We start from the raw sequence: 27,657 nt of genomic DNA, 5'->3' as shown, positions 1-27,657 counted from the left end.
TAGTACCCACCCTAAATCAGTTCACTGTCCCAACACATAATCACTATCCATCTTATCGACTTTTATTGTCCAAAAATGCATACATATCTCGGAGCATCAATGTTTGAGCAATCCGGGTGAACAAGGAGTTTGAAAGTTTCATTTTGTATCGACGCCATTTTGGGCGAGGTCAGGCAGGTCCCAGTATGGCCAGAATGTCTCCAATGACTCGTGGTTGGACCAGAACCTCTTTTGGCAGTTCAAGAAGTTTCTCGTAATGGGGTGACGGACTAGTAGTATGAATCATCAGTCAAAAGAGGGGAGGGAGGCAACAATCTTTCCTACCGGGTCATTCTGATGTTCCACCGGAACTGAACAAATCTGTATCCTTGCGGGATTTTAGTCATTTCCAAACTGAGGCTGGCGCCGGCAGGAGTGCACCGACGTCTCGTGGCTCCATCGGAGGACAGGGCGGGGGGCACCTCGTGGAGAGGTCGGCCCCCCTGGCTCTTTTAGAATCTTCAAGGTTAAGGAGCACAGGGCGTGTGCCTGTCCCGGGCAAGAAACCGCTTTTTGATATGGACCCTCTTCAAGCAGGAGCGTTGGGGTGTCGCTGGAAGCCTCCACCTGGAGGGAGGTGGGGGAGGCTCGTTCGCGCCGCCTCCCCCTTCCAGCGACCCCGCGCCGTTCTCCGGCTCCAGCGCTTTGGTACGGCCGTGCCAGGCAATGAAGATGGGGGGGGGGGGGGTTGGGGGCAGCAAGACATCCCCCCCCCCCTGTCACGTGGCGGGACTACCTGCAACCATCATGCGTTGCCATGTGGCGGGACTACCTGCAACTGTCATGCGTTGCCGCTGGCGGGGCCACCTGCAACTATCCAGAGTTGAAAGAGGTGTAGTTGCAGCCATTATAGCTGAAAGAAGCGCTTCTGTCCTCGCCTTGGCTTCGGACTTGGATGATGGCCGGATCAGGCAAGAGAGGGGGGGGGTTGGTGGCTGAGGCAAGACATCCCCCCCGTGGCCTGAAGTGCAGCAGAAGAGGGGAGAAGGAGAGATCATTACGATTTTTGGGCCGTCCGCCCCACAGCCTCCCCTTCCGACTGCGGCCGAGCCCTGCACGCATCGAGGCCTCGCCTTCCGGATGGGCGTAACCGCGGACCTGTTTCACTTCGGGAGCTTCCGGAATGGGGGTAGGTACCTATTGATTTGTATCTATTTCATGTGACCGTTATTTGGGCGTGGTGGGCAATGAGGCAGACATGTTTGGAGCAGGAGTAGGCAGCGGAACCTAGCTACCTTGTGGCTGTCTTGCTGTCAAACTTTTCGCCATTTTATATTTCTTATTACGAACTGTTTCTAATGTTTCTTATTTTTAGTGAAGTCGAAAGCTCATCAGTGGCCTACTGATTTCGCTCAACTCTTTTCCTTGTATTTTTATGCCATAACCTATTATAAGCTATAGCGACTAGTCCACACTTAATGATCATGTCCTTATTAGGTGTGCCCTCCAGTGGAGCTGGATGGTTCATCTCTAATAAGCGGTCCGGGCTAAACAGGCTACCAATCAGTGGGGAGAAGATAGGCATGACGGATTACAACGGGGACAAAAGTCTGCACTACCTATCTTATCACGGCGGGCAAAGACTAGACAGAATATTTCTATTCTCCGTTGTTTGCAGGCGGTGAATACCTCAAAAGAACCAATCACGAACAATCAATGTTCGGTCAATCAAACAATAAGTGGGGAGAATAAGTAGGTACGACGTGTTAAAGGTTTGCATTACCTACCTTTTCGCTACCTGCAAAGAGAGACCTTGTTCTTCCCTGTTTGCAGACAGAGAATCTCCAGACAATAATCCACGAACAACAGTTCGGGAAACAGTGGGGGAGGAAGATAGGCACGGCGGATTACAACGGGGACAAAAGTCTGCGTTACCTATCCTTCACTGCTTGCAAAGGGAGAGCCTGTTGTTTCTCCGTTTGCAGACGGTGAATCTCCAGAGGAATCAACAAAAGAGTAATACTAGTATTATCCAAATCAAACAATCATTTCACAATTTGTCGCATTTACGCGACCTTACCCGGACCGGACCGTGTGGGCAGTTCTTCGCCTTCCTCCTTCCAGCGCCCGATCATTCTCTTACTCCATGATTTTACTGCAGCAGTCCTGTGGGATCCCAGTCAGGACAATGGGCCACTCAAGAGAGGTCCGTTCGGAATCGGTGAAGTTCATTCAATCAGCAGCCGGACGAGGGTCCTCTCAAGGCAGGTATACTCCGATAGTTTAGATGTTCACCCCATCGTCTGGACCTCTCTTACCGGACCTTATGTCGCTGATGGGCCCCGCGTTTGGGACGCCAATTGTGGAATGTGAGCCCATATTACTGTCGATGCCCGGGCTGCTGGCGCAAGTCGCCTCTTAGTTCCCATTCTGAATAGTTACCAAATAAAGAGACGGGCGCTGGAAGCAGGTATCACAAGAACAGGATTTATTACTCATGAGGAGAGCCTGTCATTTCGGACACGAAACAAGGTGTCATCGGGAGGTGCTCTAACAAGTTCTCTGAGACATCGCCTTTTATACATTACCAACATTCCTTATTACAATAATGACATTGTGAAGCAAGGAGAAAGACATCCCCGTAATCCTAGTGTCAATCCCACCCCCACATGCATCCACAATAGAGGTCCTCAACCTGCTGCTGATAAGAGGAGGGGGCTATCACGCAGCTGAGTGTTCCGCTGATTCTTAGGATGTGTGCGCCTGATCGTATCCCAGGGGGTGGGGAGGCCAGGATCAATAGTGGGTCCTTTGAAGAGGAGCGACTCCACACAATAGGGGGCAGTAAACTGTATCTCCCGGCTTAGGCGATGGCCTCGGACCTGTGTGGACAATCGGACTCGGTGGAAGGGGCCATCAAAGGAGAGGTATTCATGCCGCGTGGACAATCAGGCGCAGAGGGAGAGTTTACCAACAGAGGGGTATTCATAAAAGGAAAGGAGGTGTTTGGTCAGGCGCGAGCGTGACTCCCAAGGACAGAGTCTTGCAGAAGAAGAAGGTTTATGACTTGCCCATGTGAGGGAGGAGGGGGGAGCCAGGGTGCGCACAGGGACAGAGTCGCACAGAGAGAGAGGTCTTATGACCCGTACATGAGAGAACGGGGGCAGTCAGATACAGCTGGGGGGGTTTTGTCAGCTGAGGCGAAGGATGCTTCTTCGAGAGGAAAATGGGGGGGGGGGGTGCATGGGTCAAGCAGGAGGGTTGCTTTTCAGAGCAGGGTCGCGCAGAGGGAGAGGGTTTCATGGTCTATGCATGTGAGAGGGGGGAGGGGGGTTCAAATACGCGCAGGAGGGAAGCCGGGGATTCCAATGAGCGGGCAAAAGGCCAAGGTGCCTAAAAATGGCTATCAGGTACATGTGGGCACGGGCTTTTACTGGCGGAGTGGTGCGGTTAACGTACAGGGAAGGGAATGGGAAAAGGAAAAATGAACGCTGCTTATGTACATCAATTTCGTTATTTTCCACACTCAAAGGACGAACGCGGAGTCTACGGAGCCCAAGTTAAGTTCGAAATAATTAACTATAGCAGTTTGGATTTCTGCGCAAAACACCTAGTCCCCTAAGGCATTCAGCGGGAGACGGCAGGGGAAGGCACGCTTTGGAGATTGGGGAAAGCAGAGGCGGATCTGGACCGGTGAGTGGTCTGAAAAAGTGCGCGCCATATGTGTTGCATCATTGAGCCAGAGCAGGACGCCCGGAGAGGTAAGCCAGAAATCAATGCGCGACCAGCAACCTCTTGCGCCGGCACACAGGTGCCCTCCCAGCCATCGGGCAGGAGGTGGTGCCATGCGTCATAGAGATAGTTCTCGAGGATAATGGAGGAGAAGGCCAAAGTGGCACGAGGGTGGAACGTCTGGAGACTAGACCTTTCTAGCATGGCAGAGAGAGCAACATTAAAATCCCCGCCCCAGACGACCACAGCAGGACCGCAGCAGGAAATAAGGTGCCAGATGTCATTGAAAAAAGCCAGGTCATCAGTGCTGGGACCATATACCAGGGCGAGTGTAACAGGTTGGGTCAACAGAGAATCGTGCATTATGACATACCTACCCTCGGCTTCGATGTGTGTGTGAGAGATATGCCAGGGAAGTCCACGACGTATTAGAATGGAGATTCCCCTAGCATACGAAGAGTAGATGGAAGACTAAGTTTCGCCCCAATAGCGCGCCTGGAGACGGGAAAGGGAGTAGGGCAGAAGGTGCGTCTCCTGCAACATACAAATGTCGTCCCGATGCCTCTGCAAGTGTGAGTGTATTAGCCGTGCGGTGGTCATTTAGGCCACGGTTATTCCAGGTCCAGCAAGTCGTGTCATACATGAAGAAGAGACGATGAATGTGGCGAGGCGCAGGGTAGGGACGCTGCAATGTGGAGATGCCTGTATGGATGAGAAGGCAATCAGGAAGACCCCTGAAGAGGATCGGGTAACCGCAAGGCGGTAGAGTGGGGGCTGGAGGACAAGGCACAAATGGGGGTGGACCAAGTGCCCCTCTCAACTATATTCCACAGCGGCAGCAAGCGTTCCAGTTGCAAGGCTAGGGGACCAGCGCTAACAAAATGCAATGTGCCCTGGAGGCTACAGTCAGCAGAAGAAGCCAAATGCAATGCAGTGTCAGGAGCGTGACATGAAAGAACATTACAAAACAGCAACAAAAGCCAGCAAGAACCGACTCAGAGGCAAAAGTCGAACCCACCACCCAAACCACCCACAAACCCAATTCCACCCCACTGACCCATAGAAAGAAAACCCCACCAACCTCACACCCACTCCAACCCCTCAATTAGACTGAGAGAAACACCCACCCCGCCCAAGTAACCCACAACTTTGAAAGGATAACACAACAAGAACAGAGGGAATCATCCCGGTGGGGGCATTACGGGGCTCGGCGAACACCCCTGCAAAAAAGCAGGGTGGCCAAGCTAGAGTTGGTAGGCAGCATTCAAACCAGACATTATAATAAACATAGCACTATTGTCCGCCCAGTCAATCGTTGTCGCTCAACCAGCCAGCGTTCTCAAGGGGATACTTGGAAGAGGTGGAACGGGCTTCCTTCTCCAGCCTCTTAGCGAACGCCAGTGCTTCCCTTGGGTCAGGAAATACAAGTGTCTTGGAGCCCTGCAGGACTCTCAACTTCGCCGGGTAGGCCAGGGAGTAATTGACATCATGTCTCTGGAGTATGCGTTTGGCCGTCAGGAACTCCCTCCTGGCAGCCTGGACAGTAAGGGTGTAGTCCGGATAGAAGGAAAGAGTATTGCCCTGGTGCTTAATGGTGCCCTTGTCACGTGCTGCTCGGAGGATGGCATCCTGGTCGCGGAAATTTAGGATCTTCGCCACGATGGGCCGGGGTGGCAGAACAGGGCCAGGGCACGGACCCAGGGAGCGCGGGCTCATTCTACGACAAAGAACTGGGATAAGACGTCCCCAAAAAGTTCCCTGATGAGTTGCTCAATGAAGTCCTCCATTTTAGCAATGTTGGTTGACTCTGGAAGGCATGTGATACGAAGATTGCTCCGACGGAAGCGGGCTTTTAAATCCTCATTTTTCTCCCTGATTACAGCCAAGATGTTGTCCATCTGAAGCAACTTCTGCCTGTCTTGGGAGGCTGCATCCTCAGCATCAGACACCCTGGATTTGACATGGAGCGGTCTGTTGTCATGAGAGTCCAAACGGGCCTTCACGGAGTCGAGGCACGCAGAAAGTTGGTCGAACTGAGATGCTATGCTGGTGACGGTGGACTTCACTTCCAGCTCGGATGCTCGGGGGGGGTCCATCGCGCCAGCAGAATCGGCGCCGTCTGAACCCGCACCATCCTGGCGTGAAGATCTTCTGAGTTCGAAGGCGATCTTGGGTTGGGAGGAGAACCAGGCCAGGGGACAGAGGCCGAACAGTCACAGCAAGTCAGGAGTCGCGCCCCACACGAGCAGAGCAGGGGACGGGCGGCGGTCAGAGATGTAGAATGGGAGCTGGCACAGAGTCTTTAACCAAGCCGCAGCCCGCAGATGGCAGACAAAACCTTGTGCTAAGTTCAAGGCGCAATCAGCACGAAGATGAGGACGGGAAAGCAGCATAGGTCAGTCACAGAGGGCTGCGAGGTACTTGGATGGCACAGCTAACCAGGGAGCAGAGGAGGAAGAAGGGGACCACCCCACTGGCAGAGAAGCAGCAGTGGGAAACGAGGATGGAACACCAGGCTGGCGAAGAAAGGTCCCAACAGGAGGACTGGGGAGAATCAGCAAAGCGAGTCACCACAGAAAAGACACTGGCAGAGGTGCAGATAGGATCTCGGAGACCAGGCTTCAACATACAGGTCTCAGAAGCCACCGAGGCCAGCCAACGCGAGATAAGCGGTACAAAAGGGGGTGGTGATGGACAGAGCATCTGAACCAATCAAACACTCACACCAAATCAACAGATCTAGGTTTAATCCATCACTGTTCTTTAGCCCACTATGCCACCCCAGTTCAGACATGGCCATATGCAAATCAGTCTGGCCCTGTGCCTCATGGGAACAGTCCAGCCCGAACTGCCAAGCCATGCCTTCCCTGGACCAAATCAAGGTTGCTAGGACCGGTTTCTGGCATTTCAGCCCTCTTCAGCCAGGCTTGCTTGAATCCAGTGAAAAAGTGAGCAAGGGACTCACGTCTGAGCATACCCTGCCAATTTATGGCGAACAAAGCGGTACAAAAGGGGGTGGTGATGGACAGAGCATCTGAACCAATCAAACACTCACACCCAGTCAACAGATCTGGGTTTAATCCATCACTGTTCTTTAGCCCACTCTGCCACTGCTGTTTAGACATGGCCATATGCAAATCAGTCTGACCCTGTGCCTCATGGCAACAGTCCAGCCCGAACTGCCAAGCCATGCCTTCCCTGGACCGGAATCAAGCTTCCTAGGACCGGTTTCTGGCATTTCAGCAGTCTTCAGCCAGTCTTGCTTGAATCCAGTGGCAAAGTGAGCAAGGGACTCACGTCTGAGCATACCCTGCCAACTTATGGCGAACAAAGCGGTACAAAAGGGGGTGGTGATGGACAAAGCATCTGAACCAATAAAACACTCACACCCAGTCAACAGATCTGGGTTTAATCCATCACCATACTTTAGCCCACTCTGCCACCCCAGTTCAGACATCGATATATGCAAATCAGTCTGACCCTGTCCCTCATGGGAACAGTCCAGCCCGAACTGCAAAGCCATGCCTTCCCTGGACCAGAATCAAGCTTCCTAGGACCGGTTTCTGGCATTTCAGCCGTCTTCAGCCAGGCTTGCTTGAATCCAGTGGCAAAGTGAGCAAGGGACTCACGTCTGAGCATACCCTGCCAACTTATGGCGAACAAAGCGGTACAAAAGGGGGTGGTGATGGACAAAGCATCTGAACCAATAAAACACTCACACCCAGTCAACAGATCTGGGTTTAATCCATCACCATACTTTAGCCCACTCTGCCACTGCTGTTTAGACATGGCCATATGCAAATCAGTCTGACCCTGTGCCTCATGGCAACAGTCCAGCCCGAACTGCCAAGCCATGCCTTCCCTGGACCGGAATCAAGCTTCCTAGGACCGGTTTCTGGCATTTCAGCAGTCTTCAGCCAGTCTTGCTTGAATCCAGTGGCAAAGTGAGCAAGGGACTCACGTCTGAGCATACCCTGCCAACTTATGGCGAACAAAGCGGTACAAAAGGGGGTGGTGATGGACAAAGCATCTGAACCAATAAAACACTCACACCCAGTCAACAATTCTGGGTTTAATCCATCACCATACTTTAGCCCACTCTGCCACCCCAGTTCAGACATCGATATATGCAAATCAGTCTGACCCTGTCCCTCATGGGAACAGTCCAGCCCGAACTGCAAAGCCATGCCTTCCCTGGACCAGAATCAAGCTTCCTAGGACCGGTTTCTGGCATTTCAGCCGTCTTCAGCCAGGCTTGCTTGAATCCAGTGGCAAAGTGAGCAAGGGACTCACGTCTGAGCATACCCTGCCGACTTATTGCGAACAAAGCGGTACAAAAGGGGGTGGTGATGGACAAAGCATCTGAACCAATAAAACACTCACACCCAGTCAACAATTCTGGGTTTAATCCATCACCATACTTTAGCCCACTCTGCCACCCCAGTTCAGACATCGATATATGCAAATCAGTCTGACCCTGTCCCTCATGGGAACAGTCCAGCCCGAACTGCAAAGCCATGCCTTCCCTGGACCAGAATCAAGCTTCCTAGGACCGGTTTCTGGCATTTCAGCCGTCTTCAGCCAGGCTTGCTTGAATCCAGTGGCAAAGTGAGCAAGGGACTCACGTCTGAGCATACCCTGCCAACTTATGGCGAACAAAGCGGTACAAAAGGGGGTGGTTATGGACAGAGAATCTGAACCAATCAAACACTCACACCCAGTCAACAGATCTGGGTTTAATCCATCACCGTTCTTTAGCCCACTCTGCCACCCCAGTTCAGACATGGCCATAAGCAAATCAGTCTGACCCTGTGCCTCATGGGAACAGTCCAGCCCGAACTGCCAAGCCATGCCTTCCCTGGACCGGAATCAAGCTTCCTAGGACCAGTTTCTGGCATTTCAGCCGTCTTCAGCCAGGATTGCTTGAATCCAGTGGCAAAGGGAGCAAGGGACTCACGTCTGAGCATACCCTGCCAACTTATGGCAAACAAAGCGGTACAAAAGGGGGCGGTGAAGGACGGAGCATCTGAACCAATCAAACACTCACACCCAGTCAACAGATCAGGGTTTAATCCATCAACGTTCTTTAGCCCACTCTGCCACCCCAGTTCAGACATGGCCATATGCAAATCAGTCTGACCCTGTGCCTCATGGGAACAGTCTAGCCCGAACTACAAAGCCATGCCTTCCCTGGACCAGAATCAAGCTTCGTAGGACCGGTTTCTGGCATTTCAGCCGTCTTCAGCCAGGCTTGCTTGAATCCAGTGGCAAAGTAAGCAAGGGACTCACATCTGAGCATACCCTGTCAACTTAAGGCGAACAAAGCAGTAAAGAAGGGGGTGGTGACGGACGGAGCATCTGAACCAATCAAACACTCACACCCAGTCAACAGATCTGGGTTTAATCCATCACCGTTCTTTAGCCCACTCTGCCACTTTAGTTCAGACATGGCCATATGCAAATCAGTCTGACCCTCTACCTCATGGGAACAGTCCAGCCTGAACTGCCAAGTCATGCCTTCCCTGGACCGGAATCAAGCTTCCTTGGACTGGTTTCTGACATTTCAGCCGTCTTCAGCCAGGCTTGCTTGAATCCAGTGGCAAAGTAAGCAAGGGACTCACATCTGAGCATACCCTGTCAACTTAAGGCGAACAAAGCAGTAAAGAAGGGGGTGGTGACGGACGGAGCATCTGAACCAATCAAACACTCACACCCAGTCAACAGATCTGGGTTTAATCCATCACCGTTCTTTAGCCCACTCTGCCACTTTAGTTCAGACATGGCCATATGCAAATCAGTCTGACCCTCTACCTCATGGGAACAGTCCAGCCTGAACTGCCAAGTCATGCCTTCCCTGGACCGGAATCAAGCTTCCTAGGACCGGTTTCCGGCATGTCAGCCGTCTTCAGCCAGGCTTGCTTGAATCAAGTGGCAAAGTAAGCAAGGGACTCACATCTGAGCATACCCTGCCAACTTATGGCGAACAAAGCGGTACAAAAGGGGGTGGTGATGGACGGAGCATCTGAACCAATCAAACACTCACACCCATTCAACAGATATGGGTTTAATCCATCACCGTTCTTTAGCCCACTCTGCCACCCCAGTTCAGACATGGCCATATGCAAATCAGTCTGACCCTGTGCCTCATGGGAACAGTCCAGCCCGAACTGCCAAGCCATGCCTTCCCTGGACCGGAATCAAGCTTTCTTGGACCGGTTTCTGACATTTCAGCAGTCTTCAGCAAGGCTTGCTTGAATCCAGTGGCAAAGTAAGCAAGAGACTCACTTCTGAGCATACCCTGCCAACTTATGGCGAACAAAGCAGTAGAAAATGGGGTGGTGATGGACAGAGCATCTGAACCAATCAAACACTCACACCCAGTCAACAGTTCGGGATTAATCCATCACTGTTCTTTAGCCCACTCTGCCACCCCATTTCAGACATGGCCATATGCAAATCAGTCTGACCCTGTGCCTCATGGGAACAGTCCAGCCCGAACTGCCAAGCCATGCCTTCCCTGGACCGGAATAAAGCTTCCTAGGACAGGTTTCTGGCATTTCAGCCGTCTTCAGCCAGGCTTGCTTGAATCCAGTGGCAAAGTGAGCAAGGGACTCACGTCTGAGCATACCCTGCCAACTTATGGCGAACAAAGCGGTACAAAAGGGGGTGGTGATGGACGGAGCATCTGAACCAATCAAACACTCACACCCAGTCAACAGACCTGGGTTTAACATGAGATAAGCAGCAGGCTCAGGGAGGGGGCCCCGCAGCCTCAAGGCCGTGTATCAGGCCCAGCAGCCCACTAGAAGTATTTGTGGAGGCCAGGGCAGCAGCATGCCGGTGATCAGTAAGGCCTACCCGCCGCACTCCCAGCAGCAGGCCGCCGAGCCGGAAAAAGGGACTCCCAGGCCGGCCTCAACGTAGGGCGGGCAAAGCAAGCCGCACCTCCCCATGCCCGTAGATGCGGGCACACAGCGGGGCTCCGCTAGCCAGGATCAGGGCAGGACGGAGAGGGAGGGCACCAACCAGGGGGAAGAACACCGACGAGTAGGACACGGGGGTCTGCCACTCACCCTAGCAGGCCCAGGCGCCGCGGCACTCGCGTAGGGTTCAGCAGGAAGGCAAGAGTGGAGTTAGGCTGCGTCGCCTCCGGACCCGGCCGCACAGAAGACGGCCCCAAACACCGCCAGCATCCGCCCATAGGGAGCACCACTCACCGGTCACCAGCAGCTCCAACAACGGGCAAAGCAGCAGACCCAGCGAGGCACCTGGGGCCCACTCTGCACCGGAGGCAGCAGGAACGGCCCACCAGAGGCCGAGGCGGGAGCACAGCGCCGGCCACGAGATCCGCAACTCCGCAGGGAGACCAGGTAGGAGAGCGGGAGTTGGGGCGGGCAATTCCCTTTGCCTCAGGGAGTCCAAGGATCTGAAATTGGTGCGGAGAGGAGTGAGGATGCAGCAGGATTATGGCGGATGTGGAAGCTTGGCCGATAGAGCCCACGCAGAGTGCAGCCACCTTGCAGCCGGCTAAGCCACGCCCCCTCCATCACGCTACCTACCTTAATGGCGACCCCAAGATGTTGGAGACTTGTGCCAGAGGCACTATTGGATGCGGTTTTTCAGGCAGAATAGGTGAACAGATAGTTGACTTTTTTGTTAGAAATAAGGGCTCAGTTACACACGTGGGTACGGTCTGGGAGGCTTTAAAAGTTACTATGCGTGGCACCTGTATGTCCAAATGTTCCAGGTATTACGGGATATACGACAAAATGTGCGTTCTCTAGAAATTGAGCTTAGGAAGCTAGAACTCAACAAGTGGAGCGAGACGTTGAGTGACCAATGGGCATTACTCTGGGAAAAAATAACAGACTATATCACTACAGCAGAACGAGAAGCCAAATTGAGAGGCAAGTATTTCACTGCCCGAAGGTATGGAGAGGGGAGAGCCCGGAAGTGCGCTGACGACTGAAATTAGACCACCCTGTTTTTCTAACTATATCTTAAGACGTGGTGGATAGTGATGAGGTACGGCATAGGGATATTCGGGATATTCTCCATACATTCACTGAATTCTATGCAGACTTGTATAGCTAACGCCATACTGCTCCCCCGGATTTACCGCATTATCTTGAAGAGGTAGCGCTGGGATGGCTGGAAGATCAGCAGTAGGAATTTTTGGAGGTGCCATTTGAGGATGATGAGCTTCTTGAAACCATCATGCAGATGACAAAGGGGAAGGTACCTGGTCCCGATGGCCTCCCTATAGATTTTTACAAAATGTATATCGATCAGCTCCTCCCGGTATTGAAAGAAGTATTCCTGGAAGCCCAGGAAACACAGACCCTACATGCGATGATGAGGGAAGCACTCATTATCTCATTACTAAAGCCCGGTAAGCCCGCAGACCGATGTGAGTCTTATCTCCCGCTGTCGCTAATTAATGCGGACGCCAAGATACTCCCCAAGCTAATAGCCAACCGGCTGAAACTCCTCATAGAGAAACTAGTTTTGCCAGACCAGGCCGGCTTCATCCCTGGCAGGGAAACCTCCCATAACTTACGGACACTCTTTGCTATACTACAAAACATAGACTTAAAGCTGGCACTTGTGGTGGGATTCTTTGAAGCTACGAAGGCCTTTGATTTGGTCGAATGGGATTACCTCTTCACTATACTTCAAAGTATGGGAATTCCCAATGGTTTCATGGCCTATATCCGACTCCTATACACGGCACCAACTGCGAAGATCCAGATTAATGGCCACGTCTCTTCCCCGATCTCTTTGGCGCAGGGCACCCAGCAGGGATGCCCACTATCTCCCTTGTTATTCGCCCTTGCAATGGAGCCACTAGCAGCTAAGGTCCGGCAACATAATAAGGAGAAAGGGCTTCACTGTTTATTGAACCCCATTCTCATATCTCTTTATGCAGAGGATGTTTCTCTTTATGTAAAGGAGCTGTGCCAAAACCTTAATTCACTTCTCAGGGAATTTGTCAAGTTCGGTGGCCACTCGGGTATTCATATTAGCTGGACCAAATCCCAAATGTTCCCATTTAATGCTGCTGCTACACCCTTCGACACAGACTTCCCCATTGCATGGAGTGCTGACGAGGTGATATACCTAGGATTCAATGTCGCGGCGGATCGTGGGGAATTGATGCGGCTAAATTATGGCCGTACACTGGATCATGTCGCTGGCTGTGTGACTCAATGGAATGCCCTTCCCCTAACCATGGCGGGCCGTCTCTCCCTCATTAAAATGGTTGTCCTACCAAAATGTTGGTATTTGTTCCTAAACATTCCATATGACCCAGGGCAACATTTTTTCTCCAGCCTCCTTGCGGAACTGATCAGGCTGGCCTGGGGAGGCAAACAGCCACAAATAAAATGGGACACACTTATGCGACCATACTCACAGGGGGGCCTTGATATCCCTAATTTTGAATTGTATTACACCTGCGCCCAAGCACACTTTGCCCATTTTTGTTTCAATCCCCCTCGGTATACCCTTCACGTGACTACCGAACACTGTCTTGCAGATCCTATCCCATTAGAGTGGGTTATACTCTCATCGATCAAGCCTCTTGAGCCCCACCCCACTTCTGTGGAATACATGCTCCAAGCCTGGCACAACATTGCTGATCGCCTACAGGCACCATGCCCATATTCATCATTGCTCCCACTTGTATATCACCAGCAGATGCCCTTACTCCAGGAAGAGGTGTTCAGGAAGGTTGCTAGGACTCGGAAACTCTGCTCCTCTGGCAACTTATACTTAAATGGTAAATTGCGTACCTTACACCAACTCTATTCAAACCCCCCCACCCACTACTATGGAAACATTTACATATACTCGCTTACCGCATGGGCTGAAGGACTGCACCCCTGATTAGCCATTGGAGCCTGTGGTGCTAACACCGCTGCATCATGTATTGCAAGCACCCACAGCCTCTCATCTAGTGTCCGCACTATATTCCACCATTTACATAGATACTGCATACTCCACATATGCAGGTGGTCGAATGAACTGGAGCATCCTATCTCTGACACACAATGAGTATTCTGTTGTAAACAAACAGAACAAATCTCTTCAAGCAGCCGCTTGAGCATCACTCACTACAAATTTCTCCAGCGTAGCTACTGCACTCCGGTTAAGCTACATAACTTTGGGTTTCGAGACACAAACCTATGTGACAGATGTAGGGCAGAGGATGCAGACTTCCTCCATCTCGCTTGGGGTTGCCCGGCTGTGTACACATACTGGAATACGATATTCACAGCACTAGCCGCATGGTTTCTATATCACTACCGAGATCTCCTCTGGTGGTTCTACTCAGATATACTGAGCAGATCCCAGCAAAACATCTCAAGTTTGTTTCCTTTGAACTTTTGTTGGCTAAAAAACGGGTTGCCTGTAGATGGGGACGTGGGAGGGAACCTAAGTTTAAGGAATGGATTGGTGGCATGATCTTATAGCAGGAACAAACATGCATTTATGTCGAGCTTCTCCCACTCTCCTCACGCCCTAGGGACATATAGGGCCCACTTCAGACATACCTACTGGAACACCCGACCACCAGCGAACAGGAACCGGGTGACTCACTAATATGAGTGTGGGATCTGGCCATTACACCCCATGTTCTGTGTGTCCTTGACGTAACAGTCGTCCCCCTCCTGCGGAGGACCCCCCATCATTGATTTTTATAGTGTTATATGACATTTTTGGCATATGATGTTCACATACAAACCTAAGACGAGGACCTACGAGGTGGTGGATGGGTCCCAATGCATGAACAACGACTGTGCTATGGTTTTTTGTATATTGCTGACTGTCTCTTGCATATAATGTGATTTGCCTATGTACTACATTAATAACGATAAATAAAATCTTTAAAAAAATAAAATAAAATAAAATAAATTGAAATCAGCACAGTCTTAGAAACAGGTGGTGAGTGCAATGCTCTGAACAGAAGTGCAAGACGGTAGAATGGCAAGTCATTTGATGAATGCCCAGAGGGTAGAATGGCAAGCCGTTTGATGAATGGCCACTGCCGGACTTGTGATCTTATCTCCTATTGGTTTGGTACCTAAGAAAGACAAAGGTCAACATTTGTTGTGACCAGAAGGGAATTCAGTAAATAATTTCATATCAGAGACGATCACCTCAGTATCATATTCTTTGGTGGACGTGGCTATGGAACTGATGGAAGAGAAGTGGAGGGGGACCCAAATTGCGAAGTTTGACATCAAGTCTGCAGTTAGGCTGTTGTCACTGCACCTAGAAGATTTTCAGTTGTTGGCTATCCAATTTGACAGTCAATGGAATGAGGACAAGGCGTTACCCATGGGAATTTACATGCACATGGAGCAGGGGACCGTGATGCATTACCTTGATGATTTCTTCTTTGTGGGTCAACCTAGTTCTACTGGCTGCCAACAGTAGTTGGCAAGTTTTAAAGAGCTCATGGGTAAATTGGGGTTGCCGCTGGCCCCAGAGAAGACAATGGGACCCAGCTTGGCTGTCTCCTTTCTAGATATTGAATTGGATTCAGTGGCCATCGAGGCACGGCTACCGGTGGACAAAAAGACACACATACAGCTGCTGTTAAACTCTCTTGGCCGATTCAAAAAGGTAAACTTTCACTGTTATTTAAGTTTACTACTTTTTCATATTTACAAAGGTAAGTTACTACTGGTAAAGTTAGACTTTTGGGCTAAGTTTATCTTTGTGAATACCGATAAGTAGTAAAGTCAGACTTTTGGTTTAAGTTTACCTTTGTGAATACCAAAAAGTAGTAAAGTCAGACTTTTGATCTAAGTTTACCTTTGAGAATACCGAAAATGTAGACTTTTGGTCTAAGTTTACTTTTTTTTAAATGAAAAGTAGTAAGCTTACTTAAAAGTGTAAGTTTACCTTTGTGAATTGGGCCCTATGTTGGCAAAGCCTAAGATGACCATTAGGGAGGTGCAAGTCTTGCTGGGCCACTTGAATTTTGTGTGTCGGGTAGTGAGGGCAGGGAGGATGTTTTGCCAGCGGCTCACCATGTCACTAACCGTGCTGTCTGACAAAAAATAGAATGATGCGGAGGCATAAATAGCACGCAAATGACAAGTAAGAAAAAAATTAATTAATTCCTACTTACAGGTACTCAGTCCAACAGTATTATTGGTGCTTATTTACATAATCAGATACCAACTCCAAATAAAATATAGAGTAAATCTTTATCATTTTTATCATTTATGAAAACATGCACAGGATCAAAACTATATCCACACAACAAATGGTTTACGTGAACACAATTTCTTCATGCCCATTTTCCGGAAAAGAACGGTTGCTAAATATAAGACTGATTTTTTTAAGCAATCCGAAAAAAGAGACATAGTCCAATACACATACGAGGGGATAACTCGACCATCAACACAGTCCAAGAAAGTGTATATCCAATTTCTTTATGTAACACTAATGTTGTATTGGACTCCTTTGTTCAGTAGGGTCGATGCGTTTCGATCCACTGATTCGGGCCTCATCAGGACATGGGCGAAAAAAACAACCAACCTACAAAGTAATGTATGTTGTGAGATTTGTCTAAAAAAAGGGGGGGGGAATGGCTTATATCGTGACATCATTCAATCATGGACATATTTAATGCCAATAAAGTTCATAAACTCAGTCAAGATACATTCATAGAATCACCATATGTGTGCACAAGAACACACTAAGTTGTGAAATGTATCCTGGTGCTAAAACCCTAATTCCCCAAAATACTCAAGGCCCCTTTATTTACCAAAGATTAACATAGACACCACACCATGCACGGTTCCGAAGACAAACATGCGTCATTGAGAACAGACTACGCCAGCACAGAAAATTGGAGTGATAGGAAAGGAAGTTCTAACTTACGCCACATGACAGTACTAATTCAATCAAAATATGAAAAGGTGCGGGACCTCAAGGCCTCAAGACTCCTCACGGATCGCAAACTGGACGATTATGAAGGCAGGGTCAGGCGTAACAATGTTCATATTCTTGGGGTACCCGAGAAATCAGAAGGCCAAACGCCGGATCTGTTCGTCGAAAATATTGTTCTCAACCACCTCAAACCTAAAGGCCTTAGTAATCTTTTTACGGTTGAACGTGCGCACAGAGTCCCCGGGGACAGACCGAGACCGGGAGCGCCCCCGCCCTATGACTGCAAGGGTCCTGAATTTTCATGACAGGGATGCGATTTTACAGGCGGCTCGTAATGGGCCCCCCTTGAAATATAAAAACGCAACTCTCTCCTTCTTCCCAGACTTTACCCAAATGGTACAAAAGCAGCGTCAGAGCTTCTTATCGGTGAAGAAGAAATTGAGAGACAAGGGACTAAAATATGCTATGATGTTTCCGGCCCGTCTCCGGGTGGAACTCAATGGGAAGGCCTGGTTCTTTGACAATCCTGAGGTGGCGGCGGATTTGTTGGACAGTACACATGCGACTGAGGCGGAGAGCCAAGACGAAGGCGAGGCAGAAGAACAATAACCTAGTGTAAAATATTGACTGTAGGGCCTAAATAGTAGTATATAATGACCAGGGAGTGAGGCGAGTATGTAACGGTTCTCCTGACTTGCTGCGTCAGTAAAGATGTCGCTATAGTTTGACCTGAAATGGGGTAGCGGCGGCGGGGCCGGGAGCGGGGGGGTTGGCTGGCTAGTTCGGGCCCTCCCTCTATTTTGTACCTTTAGTTAGCTGTAGATTAGTGTTGGGGTGACAGGCACACTGCTAGTTGGGGATGCGCGTAAGCTGCATGCAGGGGTGCAGGGTGGGGGGCGAGGGGTTGAGATTTGTTTTTTTTCCGTATTCAATCTTCTATTGTGTGTCACATTATTAGCAATCTGTTTACACTTTTTTATATTTTTGATTGTTGATGGCATCAGTATATTGTGTTTGATTAGCATGCAGCAGGCAGAGGATTGTCACTTCCTATTCATACACAATGATGGGGGGTAGAGAACTGAAGGTTTTGAGTTGGAATGTGAATGGGTTGGGGGACAAAATTAAACGTAGTGTGGTTCTCCAGTATTGTAAACGCCAGGCGCCGGATGTGGCCTTGCTCCAAGAAACACATTTAGTTTGTAATTCATGTAAGGCGATGCATAGAATGGGGTATAAGTTGGTGGCTCATGCGGGATTCACGTCTGGGTCCAGGGGGGTGGGCATCCTGCTTCGGAGGGTGCTCCCTTTGGCGATAGACTCCACGTTGGAGGATGATAGGGGCAGATATGTTGAAATTATAGGTCGTTGGAAGGGGCATGTTCTTAACCTATTGTCGGACTATGTCCCCCCCGGGTATGCAGTCCACTTCATTTGTTGATTTGGGAAAGCTTCTGCTCGAACTGCCGGTAGGGCTCTTGATTTTGGCGGGGTGACTTCAACGCAGTGGTTTCTGGAGTTATGGATAGAACCCCCCACCACCCCCCCCCCCCCCCGAGATACGGGACGCGCCCAGCGATGGCTGCCCGACTTTCTTAATGCAATGGGATTAGTGGATAGCTGGAGATTGCTCCACCCTGACCAGAAACAATACACATTTCGCTCTGGTGCCCACGGCAGCCTCTCCCGCCTGGATTAATGTTTGGTTCTGGCGGCTCAGGCGTCTTACGTCACTGAAGTTGTTCATCTCACCAGGGGTATCTCTGATCATTCTCCGCTCTGGTTCCGGTTTTGTATCGCTTCGAGATTGGTGGGTAGGGTAGCCCCTATTAAACCCTGGTATATATGTAACCCCAAACTTCGTAAGGACCTCATTAAGATGATTATTTTATGTATAATGAAGAATCAGTGTCCTCCTCTATATCTCTCTGGGAAGCCCTTGAAAACGGTCATCAGGGGTCAGGCTCTATCACTGATAGCTGGAACAAAAAAAGGAAAGGAATAAAGAGGTTGTTGAGGTGGAGACTGAGATTGGTTGTCTGGAAGGGGAACTGGAACAGGAGGTAACACTGGCTAAATTGCATATTTTGAGCCTTAAGCAGCATGATTATAAATCTCTGGTCATCGATAGTGCTAGGGCTCTTGGCAGGGTGCAGCAGGGTAGGCTTTACGACCTCTGGGATAAGGCAGGGAAACTTATTGCTTAGTTGGACAAAAAGGACAAGGCCGAGCGTGTTGTCCCGGAACTTGTTACAGAAGAGGGAGCGTTGCTTACGGATCCCCAGAGTATTGTCGATACTTTGCGGCATATTTTCAAACTGTGTATACCTCGGTCTCAGATCGACTGGAAGAGGATTCCCAATTGCTGCTTCGTGATATACAGCTCCCTCGTTTGTCCAGTGAGGACCGTGATTTTATGGATAGTGCCTTGACAGCTGACGAAATAGCTCAAGCTATTCGCTCCTTGAACTCGGGTAAGGCACTAGGACCCAACGGGCTCCCAATTGAACTCTACAAGCTCAGACCAGATAAACTGTCTCCTTACCTTAAAGGTATGTTTGTTGAAGCCCGGGAAAAGGGGATTCTGCCTTGTGATCAGAGAGTTGCGTCGGTGGTGGTGATTCATAAGTAGGGTAAACCAAAGACTAATTGTGCCTCTCATAGGCCTATTTCTTTATTGAACGCTGAGTCCAAAATACTGGCCAAGCTTCTCTCTAATAGGCTGGTGAAAGTGGTCAGCGGACTGATCCACCCAGATCAATCGGGCTTTATTCCCCACAGAAATACGGCCCTGAATTTACGCAGGTTGCATGGCGTGATAGCCAGGGCCCACACTCTGCAGGAACCTGCCGTAATCGCTTCACTTGATGCAACCATGGCTTTTGATACCGTAGAATGTTCCTATTTGTGGGCGGTCCTGACTAAATTTGGATTTGCCCCTGATTTTATTGGCTGGGTGCGTTTATTGTACACTGAGCCGCGCGCCCAAATAGTGGTTAATAATCGGGTCTCGACGTCCTTCCGTATCGGTCGGGGTACTCGACAGGGCTGCCCCCTCTCTCCCCTCCTGTTCTCACCTGCCCTGGAACCCGTAGCGGCTTGGATTCGCTGGGAGCCATCTATCCGGGGCATTCGGTGGTCCCCTGATTGGGAGGAACGGATCTCCTTGTATGCGGATGATATTCTGCTTTACCTGAGCTCCCCCTGGAAGTCCCTCATGGTTGTGTGAGATGTCCTGGCCTCTTTTGGTAAGAACTCCGGGCTCTCCATTAATTGGGGGAAATCTCTGTTGTTTGTTCTTAAAGGGAAGACCCTGGTCCCTCCGCGAAACTGTCCCATTCAAATTAATACGGGCGGGTTCAAGTATCTGGGGATTTTCATTTCTCTGGACCCGGTAGTCAGGTATGCCGGCTAGTTATTTTCGTGAGGTGGAAGGGTTACAGCGTAGTCTGTTATGGGAGGGCAGACCCTGTATTGCTTTAGCCAAGCTGACGTTCCCATGGTATTATGGAGATGTTGCCCTCCCAGACATTAAACGATACTATTGGGCTTCCCAGCTGGCCACAATCAACCATGGAACATATGGGCCTGTGCCCGATCCGGGCTACGCTATGGACAAGTGGCTCCTCCCTGGAGGTAGTTACAACAGGACACTGTACTCTAAGTCAACGAAGTTGAACTTGACAGGGCCAACTAAACATGCTGTGTGGATCTGGCACGATGCCACGAGTTCTTTAAGGTGGAGGGACAAACTGACGCTAGCTATCCGACTTTTTGATTCAGGACGGCTGGGTAAGCTTTGGAACACGAGAGGATTTGATACGTGGGATCTGATAGGGATCTCAACCATTAAAGACATCTGGGGCAAGGGGAGGATTAAATCATTTGAAGAAATGCAGGTCGAATTTGAACTTACAAGATCTGAGTACTTTTGCTATGCGCAAATTCGACACTCATTACAGGCGGCCCTACCTGTGGATGAGGACCTACCGGAGGCCACGCCTCTCGAGGATAGAAATTTAGATGGTCATCTCCCGAAAAAACGATCTCCCTGATCTATAAGAAGCTAATTAATCACAGGGCGGATCTACTTAGGGAGTTGAGGGTTAAGTGGACGCGAGACGGCATAGAATTGGATGATGAGGACTGGCAATCTGCTGTGTCCTCTCCAAAAGTGGTTGCTATTCCTGCGCGGTTGCGGCTTGTTCAGTTAAAAATACTACACAGGGTCTATGTCACAGGCCTTCGCCTTGTACAGATGGGGTTATTGGATGTCGGATTGTGTAGACGGAAATTTGGTCTTGTGGGTACATTCCTCCATATCATCTGGGAGTGTCGATATATCGCCGAGTACTGGGGTAAGATTCATAGCACTATACACAAGGTCTTGGGGGTCTCCTTGCTATCTGAGGCGAGGAGATGCCTCCTTAATATATGGGAACCTACTGACCTTAACTCAGCACAGACACAGTGGACCACACAAGGTTTCATGATAGCAAAAAGGAATATTCCCCAGCAGTGGGGATCCAAGATGCCTCCTGCCCTTGAGAGCTGGAAAAATGACTTCGATTGGAGTATGTTCCGGGAGAAGACTGTTTACATGAGGAGAGGCCGCCCTCGAAAATGGGCTTCAATTTGGGACTTTGGAACAAATATAGAGGAAAGATCTGTGTGCCACCTAGGGATTCTGTTTTTGATGTACCCCCATTCCTGTGAGGTTTCTGACATGTATGTACTTTGGTTCCCTGTCCCCCCGGAGATGTTATATTGGACCGTGATGTGATTCTTCTGTACTGTGTTCTTTCTTTTTGATGCCTTGTTTTAATAAAAGGTATTATTAAAAAAACGAATATGAAAAGGCACCAGGAGAATGTAGGGATCCAGCAGTCTCCTCAGTGAGGGGCACGGTGGTCTCTCCTAGGGATGAGCGTCTCTGTTTACAAACGCACATCTAAGTTCAGAATAAAATTTATTGAAAATAAAAAGGTGTCAATACAGTAATACAATAATATTGAAGAGGAGCAAAATAAGTTGGTGAATCTTTGCAGACATAATCAAATAAAAAATAAAAATACAATAAATATATACATCAGTTGAAAATCAAGTTAAAGCAAATATTGAGAAGGAAAATTGAAAAAGAATAGTAAATCTGTCATACATGAAAATGGTTAGGAACGAGTAGGACAAACGCAAATCTATATAACGAGAAAAGAAACTAAAAAGAAAACAAAAACGCACAACCAGGTGGCAGCCCCATCACCATATGCAGTTGTCGGCAAGCACGAAGGAGTATTTATATACATATAGCGCAGGGTTCTGGAGGAGTTCAAAGGCATACCAATGGTGGTCCAAAAGAATGTGATTGGAAGGAACAGATATACTCGGATGCAGCAAGGGGCTTTGGGTTTGGTTTGTACTGGCAGGGCAGGTGGTGCATGAACGAGTAGCCAGCAAGTTGGAAACACGGGGTTGGAGCATCTCTTTTCTTTTTTTTTTTTTGAAAACCTTTATTTTGCACTTTCAGAGAACAAATACGGGCCTACAACCAACCGGCCGGCCTCGACACTTCGTAAGCTTTGTAGCAAAATATACGTCAACTCGATAGCACGTCAGTACATAAAAGCATACAACATGTGTTACACTAAATTCCACGTGCACCGAATGTCAGGAGAAGTTAAGGTTAATTTTTAAATGATTTTTTATATAAGGAGATACAGAAGCTAGAACGGATCAGTGTACAGAACATCCATCTAAGTAATAAGCGGGCAACGTCTTTCAGTGAAATCCAACGAGCAATAAACATAGCCAAGATGGCGGCACAGAGCTAGCACAACAGGATGATGAAACACAAAGAGTGGTGCACGCCAGCCACTACCCTCCTAACACCAAACCAACCCACTGACCCAGGAAGAAGCAAAAAAGAAAAGGAGAAACAAAAGGAGAAAAATAAGGCCCATAGAAACAAAAACGAACCAAAGAAGACCCCCCACCCAACACGCATGCAGAGGCTACGGCCTACCCCCCCTAGCAGTGTGTCTGTCGCCCCAAAAAGAGAACCCGAAATGTAGAAACAAGTAAAGAGAGAAAAGAGAAAGAGTTCCATAGAGAAAGGAAGAAAAGAAATATAAATCACATAAGACCGGGGGAGGGCCATACGAACATATCCAAAACCACCAGCATACATTATTCCGGCCGCCCTTACCCCAACCCCACTACCAGTACAGTGCCAATTTGCAAAATCCCCGGCAATCCGTCAGCGCCCCAGCAAGACAAGGAAGACAATTCCGAATTGAGAAAGGACACCCTCAACCTTGCCACCTTACGGTAAAATGCAGCGACTCAGTCCAACTGGATAGAAAACAGCTACACGGTTATACCTAAAAACTACCGGCACGTATTACTCCGGCCGCCAGTACCCCGACCCCTCCACCAATACAATACCAACGTGAAGCATTCCCAGCAGTCCAACAGCATCCCAGCAGTACTAGTAGGACAGTCCTGACTCGATAAGGGGCGCCCTCAACCCTGTCCCCTACGATACGGTGTAGCGACACAGTCCAACTGAACAACAGACGGTCTGGAGAAGGTGAAGGAGCAGAGGGACCACAACAAGACGAAGGAGCGGCCATTAAGGTTCATCCAGCGCATAGTCAGGTGGTCTGCGGTGGTAGGAGAAAAAGCCACACACGGCCAAGTCCCCCCAAGATCTAATAAACAAGCAAGTGGCAGCCGTTCTGGGAAAAGGGAATGAGTCACGCCAATATTCCGTAAAGAAGCCACAGGATATATTGCACAGTGATGGTCCTCCAGCCATATCGTGACTCCAGAAGCGCTGGACCTCCGTGAAGGTGCTCCCGCTGGCACCGCAGCCATGTTGGGGTCCGGCAACCCCAGTTTACCAGTAGCAACCAGGGCGGAGGCACTACAAAGGCCAGAGACAGGGTGTGGCGTAGTGTCCGGCTTTCGAGGACATCCTTGGTAGGGCAGGAAAGTTACAGTCAGCATCGCGTCCAACCGATCCCCCAATTCACAGGCAGCTGTAGACATGGCAGCTTTCAAGGTGTTTAGGGCGCCCAGAATATCGCTAAGCTGCAGTGGCTCCTCAGGGAGAGAGGACGCACCTTGATCCTGCACCCAAGGCAACTCGATGTGGAGCTGCCCCGGTGATCGGCTACCGTCACCCCCTGCAGGCGTCTGAGCACCCCGCCAATGTTCTGCATGGCGAAACAAGTCAAAGGGTACTAGGGCAGCCCCATCCATTCTTCTCAGTGTCGGAGCGGCGTGGGCAGTAGGTGACGTCCGCTGCAGCAGCCCAGGATCGACGATTGCAGGAGCTGAAAGCAATCGGGAAGATGGCGCCCGCCTCGACACTCGGGGAAACAATGTAACAGCAGAGCCGCTCCCGAGCCGAAGAGAAACAATGTTGCTCCTCCAGCTAGAGTGCCCAAAGCCTAGGAATCAGGCGGAGTGAGAAGCGGAGGGTGTAGAACAGCTGCCACGCCATGCCAGCCGACTCCGCAGTGCCGGTAATGGCCGCCGTCGTTCCGTGCAGGGTCGGACGCTCACAAAGGACAAAGACCCGATCCCATCCGGGAAGCAGGAGAGGAAGGTGAGGGCGTTTCGGCGCTTCCTCTGCCGGGATCAGCCCAAGAAGCACATCGGCATGACCAGGACCGCCTCCCGATTCTGCTGCCGGCAAGCAGTGCAAGAACAAAGATCAGGATGAAGCGGAAATCGGGAGAATGGCGAGAGGGTCAGCGGAGCCGAGGAGTCAGGCGGCCATCATGTTTGCGAGCCAGGCTCCTCCCTCAGCATCTCTTTTCTTGAATTCTTTCCCCTGGTCATTGCAGTGACACCATGGGGGCTGGAACTGGTGCAGAGGAGGTTATTGTTTAGGACTGACAACATGGTAGTGGTACATATTGTTAACAAACAGTCAGCAAGAGATGTGCAGGTCCTCAAGCTGATGCAGGTGTTCGTAATGGGTTGTTTGAGACATGATGTTTAGTTGACTGGCTAGACACGTGCCAGCGGTGGACAATGAAATTGCGGATTCTCCATCTCAGTCACAGTGGGAGAGTTTCCATGGACTGCCATGGAGGCAGACAAGGTCAAGACACCCATGCTGACAGAAATGTGGACCGTAGATGACAAAGGATGCTCCAGTTAGTGGAAGGGCAGGGTTAGTGGTGGTAGGGGTGGTGGTAGGGTCATTGGCAAAGCCCCCAAGGAGGACTTATGTACAGGTGTGGGAGGAATTTATAACCAGTGGTGCTCAGAGGAGGTCTGAGGTTTGGAGTAGGTAAGAAGGTATTGTGGAGTTCATATGAGCAATGATTGACAAAGGTCTATCTAGAGTAATGATAACAGGAAAGCTGGCAGGGATTGCATTTGTGGGAATGTTCCTTTTGGGGGACGTGCCATTGGCAGTGGAGTTGGGACGGAGGATGCTGGAAGGATGGGCACGGGAAAGGGGTTCTAGACCCAGAGTGAGGAAGCCATTGACAAGACACCTCTTGGGCAGGGTATTGGGAGGCACTGCCCAAACTCTGCCATGGGGGGAGAAGATGCTTCTGTACTCAAGTTTAAGGTTTTGGATGTTTTTCGGGGCTTTCCAGGTGTCGGAATTGCTGGGATAAAAGGGGTTAGCATGTTGGACTGGAGGACGTGGAGAATATGGATTGGACGACAGAGCTGCTCCTGTACCAATCAAAGACAGATCAAAGGGCAAAGTGGAGGGTGATGGTTCTCCGCCAATGATAAGTGCTGGCGTAAAATGAATAAGGTAATGCAGGTTTTTTGCAGGAACAAAGGTTTTGGTAGGGTGGATCACACTGATTTGAAATGTGATTCACCTGAATTTTTTAGAGGGGATGGGGCGCATTTGTCTCACTTTGGGATAGAGTTATACTTGCTGTAATTGAAGGAGATCCTGGCTAGAACACTGAATGTTCACAGATCAGACAATGGGTCCCGAGGGGGTCAGAAAAGTCAAGGGTTGCCTTTCCTGAGTTGGCAAATAAGTTGTCAGGATCTGTCTCGTACTGTTTAAACTCTAGGAGCGGTCCTTCATTAGGGCGGAGGAGCGACGTCCCACTGCTTACTCGCAGTGCGAGAAGCAGAAAATAAAATGGTATTTTAAATACCATTTTATTTTCTGCTTCTCGTGCTGTGAGAAAGCAGAAGGCAAGGGTATGCATGGTTGGGGCGGTGGGAGGATATGCCTGGTTGGGGGCGGGCGGGTAGGGGAGGAGTGACTTGCGCCACTCTGAGTAACCTGACTGCTTTGGTCGGCCCTGGGGCCGACCAAAGCAGTCGTGCACACTCTACATTTTCTCTATGTAGGCTGCATGCAGCCTGCATAGAGAAAATTGCCTACCTGCAGGTGCCCGGCTGGGTGCTGTTCGGGACTCCGCACCAATCACAACAATGTCATTGCTTTGTTGTGATTGGCTTACAGGAGGGGAGGGAGAATGGCAGTTCCTTTTCAAGAGCAGAAAGCGTGGACCTGGCCCAGGGAGGACCTGGCCTGGCAGTTCGGCCTATTTGCAAATGACTGGGTCCAAACTAGGGTGGCGTAGTGGGCAAAAGAACAATGAATTTAACCCAGATCTTTTGACTGGGGAAGAATGTTTGCATTGTCAGCATTCCATCCGTCATTTGTTTGCTGTAACTCGTTTTGCCCTAAGTAGGATGGGTATGCCCAGACGTGGGTCTCTTGCTCACGGTGCCACTGGATTCAAGCTAGCCTGGCTGAAGAAGGGTGACATACACTGAAACCGGGTCCAGGATGCTTGTTTCCGGTCCAGGAAGGACCTGGCCTGGCAGTTCGGTCTGGACTGTTCCCATGGGGCACAGGGTCAAGACTGATTTCCATATGTCTGGGTCCAAACTGGGGAGGCAAAGTGGGCAAAAGAAAGATGAATTTAACCCAGATCTTTTGATTGGGGAAGAATGTTTGCATTGTCAGCATTCCATCTGTCATTTGTTTGCTGTAACACTTTTCACCCTAAGTGGGATGGGTATACTCGAGTCATATGGCCAAGTTGATGATGTCCCCTGCCTTTAAGATCCGGAATGTAAATAGCCTGGGGGACAAAATTAAACAGGGTGTAGTGCTACAATATCTTAGGAGACATTCCCTGGACATAGTCCTCCTCCAGGAAACACATTTACAAGGAAATACTGCCATACACTAGACAGATGGGTTTACAAGGTGGTCGCTCATGCGGGATACACAAGGGGGTCGAGCGGTGTTGGCATTCTCGTGCGTAAAACCCTCCTGCTTACCATACAGAAGACATGGCCTGATCCTCATGGGATGTGTGTAGCAGTGACAGGACAATGGGAGGACACCATTATATAACATTGCTTCCCTTTACATTCCCCGACTACATGATGTTGCCTTCATGAGTACCAGCATGCTTTTGCACACTCACTGAGGGTGGGTTACTCTTGGAAGGAGATTTTAACACTGTTCATAATAAGGAGGCAGACCACTAGTCCTCTTGCCAGTAGACATCACAACATAGGCCTTTAGTGGACTTTATGGGGGCATATGACCTCACTGATATGTGTTGAGCCTTTAACCCACAGCACGACAATACATATTCCACTCGAGGGCCCATGGGAGTCTTTTGTGCATTGACTACATATTAACCTTGGCCCATCCCCTGTTTTAAAGAGATCTCACTATGTAAAGAAACAAGGACCCCCTGATATTGGATAAAGTTCCTGGGTCAGGGCAAATAATGTATGCAAAGTAACGTACCCAGGCAAGCAGTATAAGCACTGGCACAATTCAATTAGCAAGCAGAGAGAAAGTAAATGGTGAGACACTGAGATAGCACAAAAAGTACAGTTTAATAGATTTTATAAAAGTTGTCATGAAATAAGTCATTGACATATTGATAAAACATGATAAAAAAGGTTCTTTTAACAGATATACATTGTTTGTTTATACAGTAAAATAATATAGTGGAGAGATGGTTCCTGTCTACGCGTTTCGACACGTTGAAGGTGTCTTCTTCAGGACAC

The sequence above is a fragment of the Lissotriton vulgaris genome, chromosome 6 (assembly GCF_964263255.1).
Source record: "Lissotriton vulgaris chromosome 6, aLisVul1.2, whole genome shotgun sequence".
NCBI classification, from domain to species: domain Eukaryota; kingdom Metazoa; phylum Chordata; class Amphibia; order Caudata; family Salamandridae; genus Lissotriton; species Lissotriton vulgaris.
The sequence above is the reverse complement of the archived record's forward strand: the minus strand, read 5'-3'. Positions refer to the sequence as shown.